Here is a 12,533-nt window from a genome sequence, read left to right on the forward strand (position 1 = left end):
GTAGAACATTTCTATCTGACTTACTCTAAATGCATGCGAAGTGAAAGACCAGACTGAAAGCTGATTACACTGCTTTTAAACATGTCCCTGAGTGTCATGTACAGTTTGCACAGTGACTTTTAAGTGTCACATGATTACTATGTAGAAACAAGCTAATCTTTGGTGCATGTTAGCTTGAGGCTTTCAAAAGGCATAATCTATTTTCACGTTGCCGATCCTGACTACAAAGAAAAATTTAATAAAAACTCCAATTATAAGCACTCCTGAACATGGTTTTGCACTTTGAAATCCAAGTGCTAGCACATTTAGCTTAGAAATTAGAAGATTCTGGCAGCTGACTAGTCAGACTACAGCAAGGCAGCAACAAATGGAAGGCAACTTCCACTTTACTCCCTAGCTAGCAGATTATTTGCCATAGTTCATGGATAAAGGGACAGAAGAAGGATACTAAACCTCTGCCTTTGCAGCGCAGTATTAAAATGCCCCTGTATGCTCATAAGCAGAAGTACAGTTACCATATAAGAGCAGGAATAAAGAGGGAGGAAGAAAGGTTAGTTGCACCTTCTGGAAAGGAGGAACGACCAGCAGTTCACTCACCTCTGGTTTGTGACACCTGACTCCAATTCCTTGCCATGTCTCAGCTAATCTGCGTAGCACTGGGAGACCCACTGATTGTCTCTGTGCCTTCTCCTGTAAAATGGCAATAGCAGACCACAGTTACTCCAGCGGCATGGTGTAAGGAAGCCTGGTGAGAGAGGTGCTGAGATGCTGTGAGTATAGCCAGATGTGTAGCGGAGGAGATTTAACAGCTGGTTGCCTTAGGTTGCCATGGTCCTGCTCCTCCACTTTCCTTCTCCCTCTTCCTTGCCTGTATCCCAATTCCCAACCACACAGCCTCAGCTCCTCTCTTGTGTTACTTCTGATGCTCTATCTGTACAATAAAGCCAATTCAACTTGCTAAGCAGCAAAAAGCTATACTTTGTTTTTGTGTTGAGGTTATTTTAGTGCTGCCAAGTTGAGTCAAGCCACTGTAGAGACAGATGAGTCCTAGAGACTGTGCAGAGGACAGCCAGAACTATGCAGCCTGAAGAGGGAGGAACAGAGCAGGGGAGAGCAGTTGGATCTCCCCTCTTCAGTATCCATAATTCATCAGACTGGGAGCTACAGCACGTAACTGCCCTCGACCGATGGGCACCTTAGGTAGCAGTGCACAGGTACGGAGAAAAACAACAGCTGTTTATCACAAGGACTGGTGATCAAGGCCTGATCCGGCACAGACACCAGAGCTCCAAGAGACTGACAAAAAGGTCACATACGGTATAATGGAGCTCGAGCTTGATATTACTTTTTTTAAAAAGAGGCTGAAACTGAAGCAGCCCAAAAATATAGGCAGGGAAGTTTACTGCCAGCTAAGAAGAATACGCTCTCTCTCTCCCTTAATATAGAACTTACTAGATTTGATACTGTTATTCTGTTTGCTTGCAAATAATACCATTTTTCCTAATCTATTTTGCTTTCATAACATGCTTCAAGGACAGACTGTGCATTTGAATAAGGGGGTACCAGGTGGCCATCTTCCGCAAGACAAAGCTTTGGGTCTGTGCAGCAGAACATAGTAAAGACATTGTTGACTGGATGCCTTTGCATCCAGTGGGGCCCAACAGAATATCCTGGGGCACATTAAGAATTGTTGTTAGCTTTGGACTAGAGTTCCACCAAATTATAACCACTGTGTTATAATAAATGTGTAGTGATTTTGTGATTTAGTGTGCTTGTCCCCCTTCCAGAATGCCAGAGCAACAGCACGCATTGCTTTTACATCTCACTCCTGGGAAAGCTAAGGCTGCCACCATTTGATGCACAGAGGCTTTCTAAACCCAAAGTAGTTCATGCACCTTGCTGTGGGGAACCAAGGATATGTTCCCGATCTCCGCTGACTCCTTCCATAAGAGGGCAGTGATAGGCATCTACAACACATCCACCATCGCCCTGAGTCTTGGGATATGACCTGGGTAAACACAGTTTAAAGCACACCCACTTCTGCAGAAAACAGCAAGGACGGGCGTGAGCCTGTTGGCATCACCCCTGCCCACCTTCCACTTGCCAGCCTGAGTGACTAAGCCTTCATTTAAAGTAGGATCCCTTGGGAACCACTGTCAGCACACGTAGGGAGCACAGCCCATGCTCGTGACTCTGGCTCTGAGGCCAGGTGTCCTAATTGCTCTGCTACCAGGCCCCTATGGGCTGACATAAATTACATTATTAATGGCTGGCTATAGCTGTTGGAAGCTGTGAACCAGGTTTATTAAACAGATAAATGCACCACCTGGAAAAAAAATGTATACTTTACCTTTCACGCTACCTTCCCTGCAGTATTTATCCCCAACTGTGGCAGTGAATTGCATTGCGTGAAGAAGGAAATCAGATCATAAAACCTGTAAATATTCCTACCCAGTGCAACTAACAGAGGAAGGGAACTGCAACTGCTCACGTCTGCTATACGCATTTTTCCAGATGGTCAGAAAGAATGGTGATTACATTTTGTTTTCTCATTTTAAAAAGATAAATAAGAATATCACCTGTCAAGCTTCAAGAGTAGATCAACCAGCCTTTCATTCTCAGGAGAATTCCAAAATATCAGTATTCAAAGGGCAGAGAGCACACCTAGCAATATGTGCTGCAAAGCTCCCGGTACGCTAGAAGTGCAATAAATAAATGATCATAAACAATAAAGCTGTCTTGCATGTAAATAACAGTTTGCCTTGATGTTTAAATTTAGTAAGCACTACTTCCCACTGTACGTCAGTTTTGATTCGCCTATGATAAGGCCAAATCATGAAGTGTTGTTCTGAGGATGATAACATAATGGTGGAAGGAATGGGACATGAAAATTAGGTAAGGACAATTTAGGAGAATGAAAGAAATAAAAATATACTCCTGGGAAATGAAACCAACAGAAAGTAAATGTCTCCATGATATTTCATAGAAGACTTGAGGCAATTTATTAGTTGTTTAAAAATTTATATAGAAAGGATAATTGGCACCACCCAATTTTAGGCACCTCCCAAGCAGGCAATTCTCACGATATCCAGCCAAGAGGGACTGAGGCCACAGGATTCAACAGCTGGGCTGGCTAAGACATCATGAATTGCCTGTCTTAAGTATCTAATGCTGGGGAAACGTGCCTTCCCTCCCCTATGCATAATGCATTAATCTGACAGTCTTTATATTATGCACACATTATTTCTCAAATAAAAGGTTTTGAAATTAACTGCTTTTAGTTGGGGTTGTTTGGGTTGGGGTTTTTTTGTTTTGTGAAGGTCAATGTAACTTACAAATACCCAGTGCAGAAAACAGCCTAGTAATAGGAGAGGCAGGATGAAATATGTCTTTAAAGGGTAGTTACATTTTTCCCTGACATAGCAGCTTACAGGATCGGAGGCTTTCACTGCCTCCCATCAGGCAGCTTAAGAAACTTCAGACACAGAGAAAGGAAGAAAAAACGTGACGTCATTTTTTTTAAGAGCTAAATAATCTCCAGAAACATGATTAACTCGCTATTTTTCAGAAAGTTTTAGTTTGGTTATATAACTTCTTATAGAGATTCCATTTTCTGCTCCATTCCAAAGCTTTGGTTTGGTTGTTTTATCTAGCATATTGAAAAACCCTGGTGGAGATAGGACAAGGTAGTTTTTTTCTATTGAAGTTGGGTGGTCTGGAGTGTCCTAGGCTTCCTGCTCCACTGGGGCTGAACACACAGCTCTAACCTATGTCTCCCAGCCCATCACAAATGTCTCTAAAACCCAGGAGCACTTTCCTCTCATCTTTGGAAGTATATGGAACCAACTGCATAGAATAATGTCCAGTTCTGTAGCTTGAACTATCACACACAGATGGCTAAAGAAACAAAATGTGCTGCCATGAGATAAATGCAGCCAAAGGGGAAAGAGAAGAAAACTGGGGAGGTCAAGAGGGCTAGGGCGGACGGCACATTGCACAGGAGCAATAACAGTATGGCATCCCTCCTTCCCCTCCTGCTTTACAGCTGGGTTAGGTTACTCTTTTAATTTATCCAGATTCACTTTCTAAAGTTCTGTACTCCCCCTCATTGGTGGGAATACCAAAATTCAGCAAAACAAAACAGATGCTCAGGTAACGGCCTAAGCAGGCAACCATGTAGAGGCACTCAGGGCTGCTGTGCTCTTCAGAGCAGGGGCAGATGGCGACGCAGGACTGATCAGAAACACAAGCCTTTGTGTTCCCTTCTGAGCACTACTCAGTTTGGCTGGTTTGTAGTTCATTCCTGTCCAAATCAGCTACATTTTCTGGATGTGACCTTTTGCCAGATGTCACCTAAAGCTGGATAGCATCACTCCTGTCCCTGTTAGTCCTCACATCCATTCCCTTACTCTCCATTCAGTTTTCACTGATTATCCATAACAATGTGGTCTGAAAAAAACATTTATTTTGATTTGGTTTTTTCCAACTCTGGGCCATTCCTATTCTGCTAATAATTGCTCTAAGGAACAATATTCAGCAAAATGGATTTTATATAGTATGTAGCCAGCAGAAGCTGCTGTGTAATGTTGTTAAAGAGACAGCGTATGTTCCACTGCAGCTAAGATTGTTATGCCTGATCTCATCACCAACTTGCCATTTAGCTTTTGTTACCGCAAGAAAGACTAATTTCTTTTTTAGGTTTTCAACCAGTACGAGTTTGATAAATATATTACCTGTTATTGCATATAAATGCATCCGATTTAGATGTTCTGGGGTTTTAAGCTATTTTCTAGGACATTCTTCTTTTTCTCTTTTCCAGGATATCTTGTCTTTTTATACTTTTTTGAACTGGATAACAAATGGGTTCCAATATTAGGAATGCTTTTTCTTAATACTGTATTTTCTATATTGTGTCTAGATTTAAAAAAAAAAAAAAAAAAAAAAAAAAAAAAGTCCTGTAAGCCTGAAAACCCAACAGTGGCACCAAACTGAAGCTGAAGTAAAAAGCTTTTTAAAATACTTCTCAAACGTTGTTTTAAGCTGGAAGCACGACTACAATGTTTTTCTTGGCACACCTTCTTGCCTTTGAAATACACAGACCACTATTCTTGATATGTTCTTATTTTCCTTGTATTTTATTTTAATAAGATGTGTTCCTTGGGATATGCATGGTGAGTCCCTTTTCATAGGGTGGTTCTGTCATCTAACTGTGGCATCTCTCCACTGCCAAGTATGCAATGTATATTTTTGTTAAGTGTTTATTTGTGAGGTTCAGAGATTTTCACAGACCTAAGCAAGTGTCACAGGCTTTGACAGCAGATGTAATATCTAGTGGTAACCTCAGAAAGTATTAAAAATCAAGTTTTGTTTTGTTGCAGGGGAGCGAGGTAAGCAAGTCTTAGAGCTGTCCAAATAATGTAAAAACCTTCATGAAACAGCCTCGCTGAATTCAATACTTAACCACTCCATTATGAGTTGTTCTGAAATATTCCAGGACCTAACACTCTGTTCTAACAGAATTCTCCAAAAAGCAGTTTCACAAACTTGGTTGAAAGAGATACAGGAACATGGAGAGAAAGATGGAAGAGGAAAAATCGGTTTATAAAGACAAGTGCATTGGATCAGAAGACAATAACGATATGACTTATAAAACTTAAAAATGCTATCCCCAAAATTTCCCAGTCTCATGATTTTTAACTCGGTATCCGGATTCTTTGGAGGGTCAAACTGTTAATGTTACAGCGATTTGGCTGTCTGTACTGAAAAGACCTCATCACTCACAGATGGTGAGAAGTCCATGCGATCCATTGGTCAAATACAGCTGTAATGATTACTTCAAGGCTTTCTAAAACTTAAATGTGTTCATGGATACTTGCCAAAAGGAGAAAAAAAGAGCAATGATGTAGGTTGCTTGGAACAAATAGTTACATTAGTCCTCACAGATCCTTCCAGCTGTTGGTAGAGCTTAGAGTCTAAAAATTTTCTAATGTCCCCAAAACAATCAAAATAAAATCAGCCTACACTGGCAGAAACTCAAAACCTTGTCAGGAAAGCTCTGGAACGTTCAGTGGATGTGACAATCACACCATTCATCCAGCTTGTTGACAGCTCATGTTCCAATCCACTATTGACACTCTTCCATTATTCCATGGTACTTGAGGATCTCCTGAAGAAAAAAAAGAAAAAAAGAATTATTGCAGGAATTATTATGATGTTGGAATCCACTTGTACTTTCTTGAACTTTCAAATAATTCCGTTTTTCTTTCCTTCCCTCTTTGCTTGATCCAAATGTAGCACAGACCACTATAAAGCAAAACTTTATTCTCAGTTTCACTTTGATTCAGACCTCTTGGACATCCACACCATATGTAAATCTTCTGTGTTTTCTTGCATACCAGTCCCAAGTTCAGACTCTCTTAGAATTTTAAAATATTTATTAGAGAATCGTATCTTCCTATTGTACACCTCCCAAGCTTAGTTTTCATTTCCCTTTTGTTTCTTCTTTTTCTCCAAATAAACTGAAATTAATAGTTAGTCTTGCTATTCATGATTCCAGGGTTATATGATATGGCAAGAAAACAGAAAAACTGTCTTCCTTCTTGCATAAGCCATACATATATTATGTTAAATTTGGTATAGAGAGAAAGCAAACCTTCCAGGTTCTTGGCAACCTAATTCCATCACTGCTTGCAGCTGAAATGAGATGACTGGTGGTTGTAGGAGGGCAGAGAAGAACAGTGGGTTTTAAATTACATACCCTTGGTAATTCATTGCAGAAATTAAGCCTAATAGGTACAGCTGCTTCACGGACATGGAGACGTTTCAAATGGCCAGCATTGCCCTTGACAGCAGGTGGTGTTTTGGATAAACAGCATCAGGAAGTAGCTAGCAAAAGGCAAAAGAAACACACTTGGAAAAACTGTGTTGGAATTTGATCAAAATGTTTTCCAGACAGCTCAGCTCCTAAGAGACACGCAGATCATTTCAGTTCAAAAGCAATATCCAGCTGGGGAAAAATCCCAAAGTTGAAAAACTACACAGCAGTAATACTTGGTCAAAAGGGCTTGCGCTACTCTAATAATCACTTGTATGGTACATATCAGATGCTGCTTAAGCTCTAACAGCAAATTTGAAGACCCAATGTTAGACTTCAGCCTGAAAAAAGATGGAAAGAATGAAAGAAAGGAGGGGACGAATATCCCACAGCAACACTCTTTCCAAAGTGGGGTCCTCCCAGGAGCACTCTAGCTTGGGTCCTGCCATCCCCCTCACCACAATGCAGCAGAGAGTCAGCACCACAACGTGCACGGACAAGATACAGCTGCTGTGAGAACCAGTTCTGAACGGGCGCAGGTCTAAGACCTGTCTTCAATCTGCGGTGTTACTTTCAGTGTTGCATCCTTATTCCTAAGGGATTCAGAAGTTTGGGACCCTTTCCACTTATGTGAAAGGTTACCTACAGAGAGAGACAGGATGAGGAAAAATAGACAGCAGCTTCATCGTGCAGGTGCAGCGGGATTATCCCTCTCCAAAGAACAGCTCTGCAGAAAACAGAGTTTTCTCAGGCCGGTCTCAGACTTTTGGATGAGTTCCCACTGGAAGTAGCCCCAGCACAAAGCTTGCTATCTTCTACTTTGAATGTGAGTCACATAACTACATACAGAACTGTGTACAGATAATGCAGTAACTATTTTAAAAGACACTGAAAATAAAAAGAGCACAAAATTCACCTTTGGAAAGTATGGGAGAGAAAAAACCATATGTAGCAGAGGACAATCCCATCACTTAATGGACTTCTGGAAGACATTCAACTCTGTGACGTGCAGCATATAAGAACCTAAACAAAACTTACATAACACTGCATTACATTGACATAGTTTTCTAGGTAGACGCACTGGCTGCAGTCCATATAAAGACATCCATGGAAAAATAATATCTCATCCACATGTAGTAGATTTACCAAATAAGAAGAAGTACCACAGCGCTTGACAATTATCATACCATGTGCTGCATAAAGCGTGCCTATGAAAAACAATATTCAGTGTTTTCTAACAGGAAATAGCTAATGTAAGTTGATGTGAGTTTTATTCAATTGTTTTCTGCCTTGCAAGGTAACAGTCTTACTCCATGGATACTACACAACACACCTCTGCGGTGCCCTGCGCAAGTCTAGGTTTGGTAGCACTCTATATCTTCATTTTGATGCAACACCAGGACATAGTTCACATCGTCTTAATTCTTACTTTGCTCCATGTAAAGCTGTATCAGTAGCATTTAAGCCTCAACCTCCCCAAGAGAAACTCCAATTAACATTTAAGTTATGAAGACTGTTTTAAAAAGAGTAATGGTGCAAGGCTCAGCCTGCTAAGCAAAAAGACAAAACATTGAAACTGCATGTTAAACATTACAAAACAGAAAGTGGAGGTCACCAGCAGCCTGATCTGTAAACATATTTAAGACTTTTTGTTCTTGACAAGTAAGAACTAAGCATTCATTGAAAACCTAACCACGATAATTGCCAGTAAACTTGTATATTTGCACAACACCTTGGAAAAAGGCATAAATAAGCCCAGCCTTTGGCTGACAATTTAGAAGTATAGCTTCCACTACATTTCAGGGTCTGTATACTTTAAAAAAAGAGCTCTGCATCAGATCCTAGTGAGTTCAACATAAACCCAGTGAGCAAGAGTTGTGCACAGCATTCTTCTCTTCTTGACATCTTTTTCCTTGTGTGAGGCAACACCAGACATGAAACGTTTCCAGACAGCTTGATCTAAGTGGATAAAAGGAAGGATCTGAAGGAGTTTCTGCTATTACAATACACTCACCATAAAATAATTTTTATTTCCCCAGCCCTTGATTGCTCCTATTTAGTCCAGATACATATGCTACTTCTGGCCATTGTGCTACCTCAGCAATCTGCTCAAAGATCCTTTCAAGCTGTGTCTGCGCTGTGGGAACCAGCAGTGTTATGCAAATCTCACATGTATGCATACCTGGCATGTCTTGTCTTGACCTGGGGCGTATCAAGACTCAGGGGCACTTGTTGGCATCCAGCTTGCAAGGAAAGGAAAGTGTACACATTGCTTTCTCATCCTTTTTCCTCCATAAACTGTATTTTCTATAAGAAGAAAATGTAGGCAGGCACAGTGGGAGGGCATCACAATGTGGTCCAGTAGGTGCTCCCATTTAGACCTTTCAAGAAACCTTACAAGAAATTACACAACAAGATTCATCCTTCACACTGGTGCTTACCCATGATTTTGCACATCTTTAAAGGAATAATCACTCTGGAAAGTTACAGCCAAAAACATAACTAATTTTTTGTCCACATGCCAACTTTCTGCCACTTCAGCCACAGCCAGGACTCCCTCCTGCCTACTCGTTTTGTACCAGTGCTCCCTGGGAAACTCTCCACGTTGTCCAGGCTGAGAGTGCATTGAGAAGAATGTGGCCAGCAGGTCGAGGCAGGTAATCCTCCCCCTCTACTCTGCCCTGGTGAGGCCACATCTGAAGTTCTGTGTCCAGTTCTGGGCTCCCCAGTTCAAGAAAGACAGGGAACTACTGGAGAGAGTCCAGTGGAAGGCTACAAGGATGATTAGGGGACTGCAGCATCCATCTTATGAGGAAAGGCTGAGAGAGCTGGGTCTGTTTAACCTGGAGAAGAGAAGACTGAGAGGGGATCTTATCAATGCTTATAAATATCTAAAGGGCAGATGTCTAGAGGATGGGGCCAGACTCTTTTCAGTCGTGCCCAGTGACAGGACAAGGGGCAATGGGCACAAACTGGAACACAGGAAGTTCCATCTAAACATGACAAAAAACTTCTTTACTCTGAGGGTGACAGAGCCCTGGAACAGGCTGCCCAGAGAGGTTGCAGAGTCTCCTTCTCTGGAGATATTCAAAACTCACCTGGATGTGATTCTGCAACCTGCTCTAGGAGATCCTGCTCTAGCAGGGGGGTTGGACTAGATGAACTCCAGTGGTCCCTTCCAACTCCTACCATTCTGTGATTCTGTGATTTGCTAGCTCAGGGGCATCTTTTCAAGCCCCTGTAACCCAACCATGTGCTGAGGCGTTAGTAACTGATTGTGGACAGAAATAATGTTCATATTGAGCCATGCAAGTAACCATTTTTAAATTGGACTAAGAGTAGGAGGATGTACAGGGTTGAGGTACAAGGATGTTAATACTGCTAATTTTGGGATAATGTCATTCACTTTGGGGTTAGAACTGCACTTCAGTTTTCAGCATGTTGTAGAGCTCATTTTAAAATTTTAGATTACTGAAAAAGAAATAATTCTGAGAACATATTTAGATACGTATCTCAAACAGTATTCCTAATTATTACCATCAAACGTGAAGGGCCCATTCACTTAGATCATCCTTTATAAAGTACAGGCACTCTGGGGTCTCTGCCCAGAGCACCAGCTCAGAACGGTACAGTATGTTCTCCATACAATATGAAAGACTCTTCCTCCCAGCGAGCACCTTGCGCTATAGGTGAAGGCTGCCATGTATACCTGCCTCAACACACAGCTCTCCCATGCCCTCTGCACTGCCTGCACCGTGGACAAAATGCATGAGATCCACACAGCTCTTTTCCACCAAGTGAAGGCCACCTCCAAAGCCTGAGTGCACTACAAACAGCTTTCTATAGGAAAGCCCCTCCCAAACACAAAGAATAGACATACCTCCCCAAAATCAAGCCTAGGCTTTTTCCAAAGCCACAGAAAGTTAATCCATGATGAACACTGTCCTTGTAAACCTTCTCTTCACTATATGGGGTGGCAGAGGTAGAGAGAGGTTCTCTTGGAAAGCCCATGTTTTTTGTCTAAATTCACTATTCTGCATTCCATAAAAATCAGAACTATTTTCACTCAAGTCAAGAATCAACTGTACTTAACTAGGATGAAACATTGCCGCTTTTATAGAGGAATGTGTTTGGCAAGCTTAACTATCAGCAGCATTATCTCAGCAGCTTCTAATTCTATACCACCAGCTCAAAACATGTTATCAGCTGTTGTATTTTGGATGTGCACTAAAAAGCGACCAGATACTTATCACAGTAATATTTCTACAGCACAGTCAGCAAACCCAACGACGTAAGTATTCAGCCTGCTGTTCCTACATTGTACCAAAGTACCTACCTACAGCCCACGAAAGCTCTGTCATGTGCCTTAAGTGTAAGCTTTGGCTTACATTAGGGGGAAAAAGTCATACCCATACAAGTCTGCTGATTGAATTAATGATTTTGCACCAGTGTGGCCGCAACAATTCAAGTTCCAGTGCAGATGCATATGGTCACATTGATCTCATTCCGATGTAGACATTTGAAAGTTACATGTCTAAATCTGATTTGTGTTAAGCACCCTGAACAGTTAATGGAGAGGGACTGGCACCTCCAGCGTGATTTCTCTGATTTGTCTTAGATATTTTACATACGTATACTGAAGGTACTATTTCTGTCATTGACTAAAAGGAAGCCCAGAACACTTGAGTAATTTATATGTGCCTAAATTTAGGAAGATGGACCCCATGTATAGCATCAAAGAGGTTTATACAGGGACAGTTTATTTTTCTTCTCAGACCAGAGTAAAGTATGTCAGCATAAGCATTCCCATTTAAGTATACTGCATCCCACTGGGATTTGGGCTGGATAGAAGTACAGTGCTCTGAAAAAAATGTCCACTGCAAAAAAATTCTGTGGTACTTTAAAGTGCCTGTAGCCAGCCTCTGTCACTGGAGAAAGAGGCAAATACCATACCTGTAACTTTCCAAATCCCAATCTTGAATAATTTATTATCTGAGAGAAAAAATTACATGAACTACAGTAATTCAGTCAACAGACATAGCTCAGACATAGTAAATATTCTCCTGCATGTAAGAAAAAATGAAGAGGGAAAAAAAAAAACAACCCACAATCTTTCATTGTGACAACTCCCTAGATCCAGCTCCTTTTCCTCACTTTCTCTCCATCACTACATTCTTTGTTGGGATCCTTCAGTCTTTCCTACAAGCACTTCACCTTATCACAGTGCCTTTTCCCTTTTTATCAAAGTCTGTAAAGAAGGGGGTGTAGATGGCTTTCCTTACTAGCTCAAAGGAAAGGGTTATGTAGTTAAAAAACAGTAAGCTAATAGCTAGAGTCCACTGTTTACGTATTGTAGATGGGCTGGTCGTTGTATCTGGGCTGGTCCTCTAGGAATTTACTTATGTCTCCACTGCAGTGATGTGGTCAACGTTGTCCCTCCCGTAATGGTGAGAGTCTCATGGCAGAGGCTCCCTACAGCCCAGCTCACGTTCATGGAGGCTGGCCCTCCCAGCCTGCAGTGAAGCCCCGCCATCGCTGCATTGCTGTGACTGCGTACAAGGCAGCTGGACTGCAGCTCCCCCAGGTATGGCTACCTGAGTCACCATCACACTTCTGGCTATACATACCCACTTTTTCAGCATACACTTCTGTAGTGCTCTCAACAGTTTCAAGTCCTTCTCTTTACCCATGAAGAATGATCAAGTAATGTTAACGACCC

At 41.6% G+C, this 12,533-nt stretch overlaps 1 long non-coding RNA gene across 2 annotated transcripts in view; it reads right to left on the reverse strand.

Annotated features, from left to right (window-relative positions):
* LOC142601045 (uncharacterized) overlaps positions 1-12,533 on the reverse strand; it is a 59,790-nt gene that overhangs the window by 17,526 nt on the left and 29,731 nt on the right. The window contains exons 3-5 of one of the 2 annotated variants that reach the window (XR_012834601.1): positions 8,997-9,207; positions 6,041-6,166; positions 598-690 (exon numbers count right to left, since the gene is read on the reverse strand). This is a non-coding gene — a long non-coding RNA (uncharacterized LOC142601045). Of the gene's footprint in view, positions 1-597; positions 691-5,262; positions 6,167-8,996; positions 9,208-12,533 lie in introns of those variants that run through there. The other variant, XR_012834602.1, reaches the window with a different exon arrangement.

Source organism: Balearica regulorum, chromosome 1, assembly GCF_011004875.1.
Source record: "Balearica regulorum gibbericeps isolate bBalReg1 chromosome 1, bBalReg1.pri, whole genome shotgun sequence".
NCBI lineage: Eukaryota > Metazoa > Chordata > Aves > Gruiformes > Gruidae > Balearica > Balearica regulorum.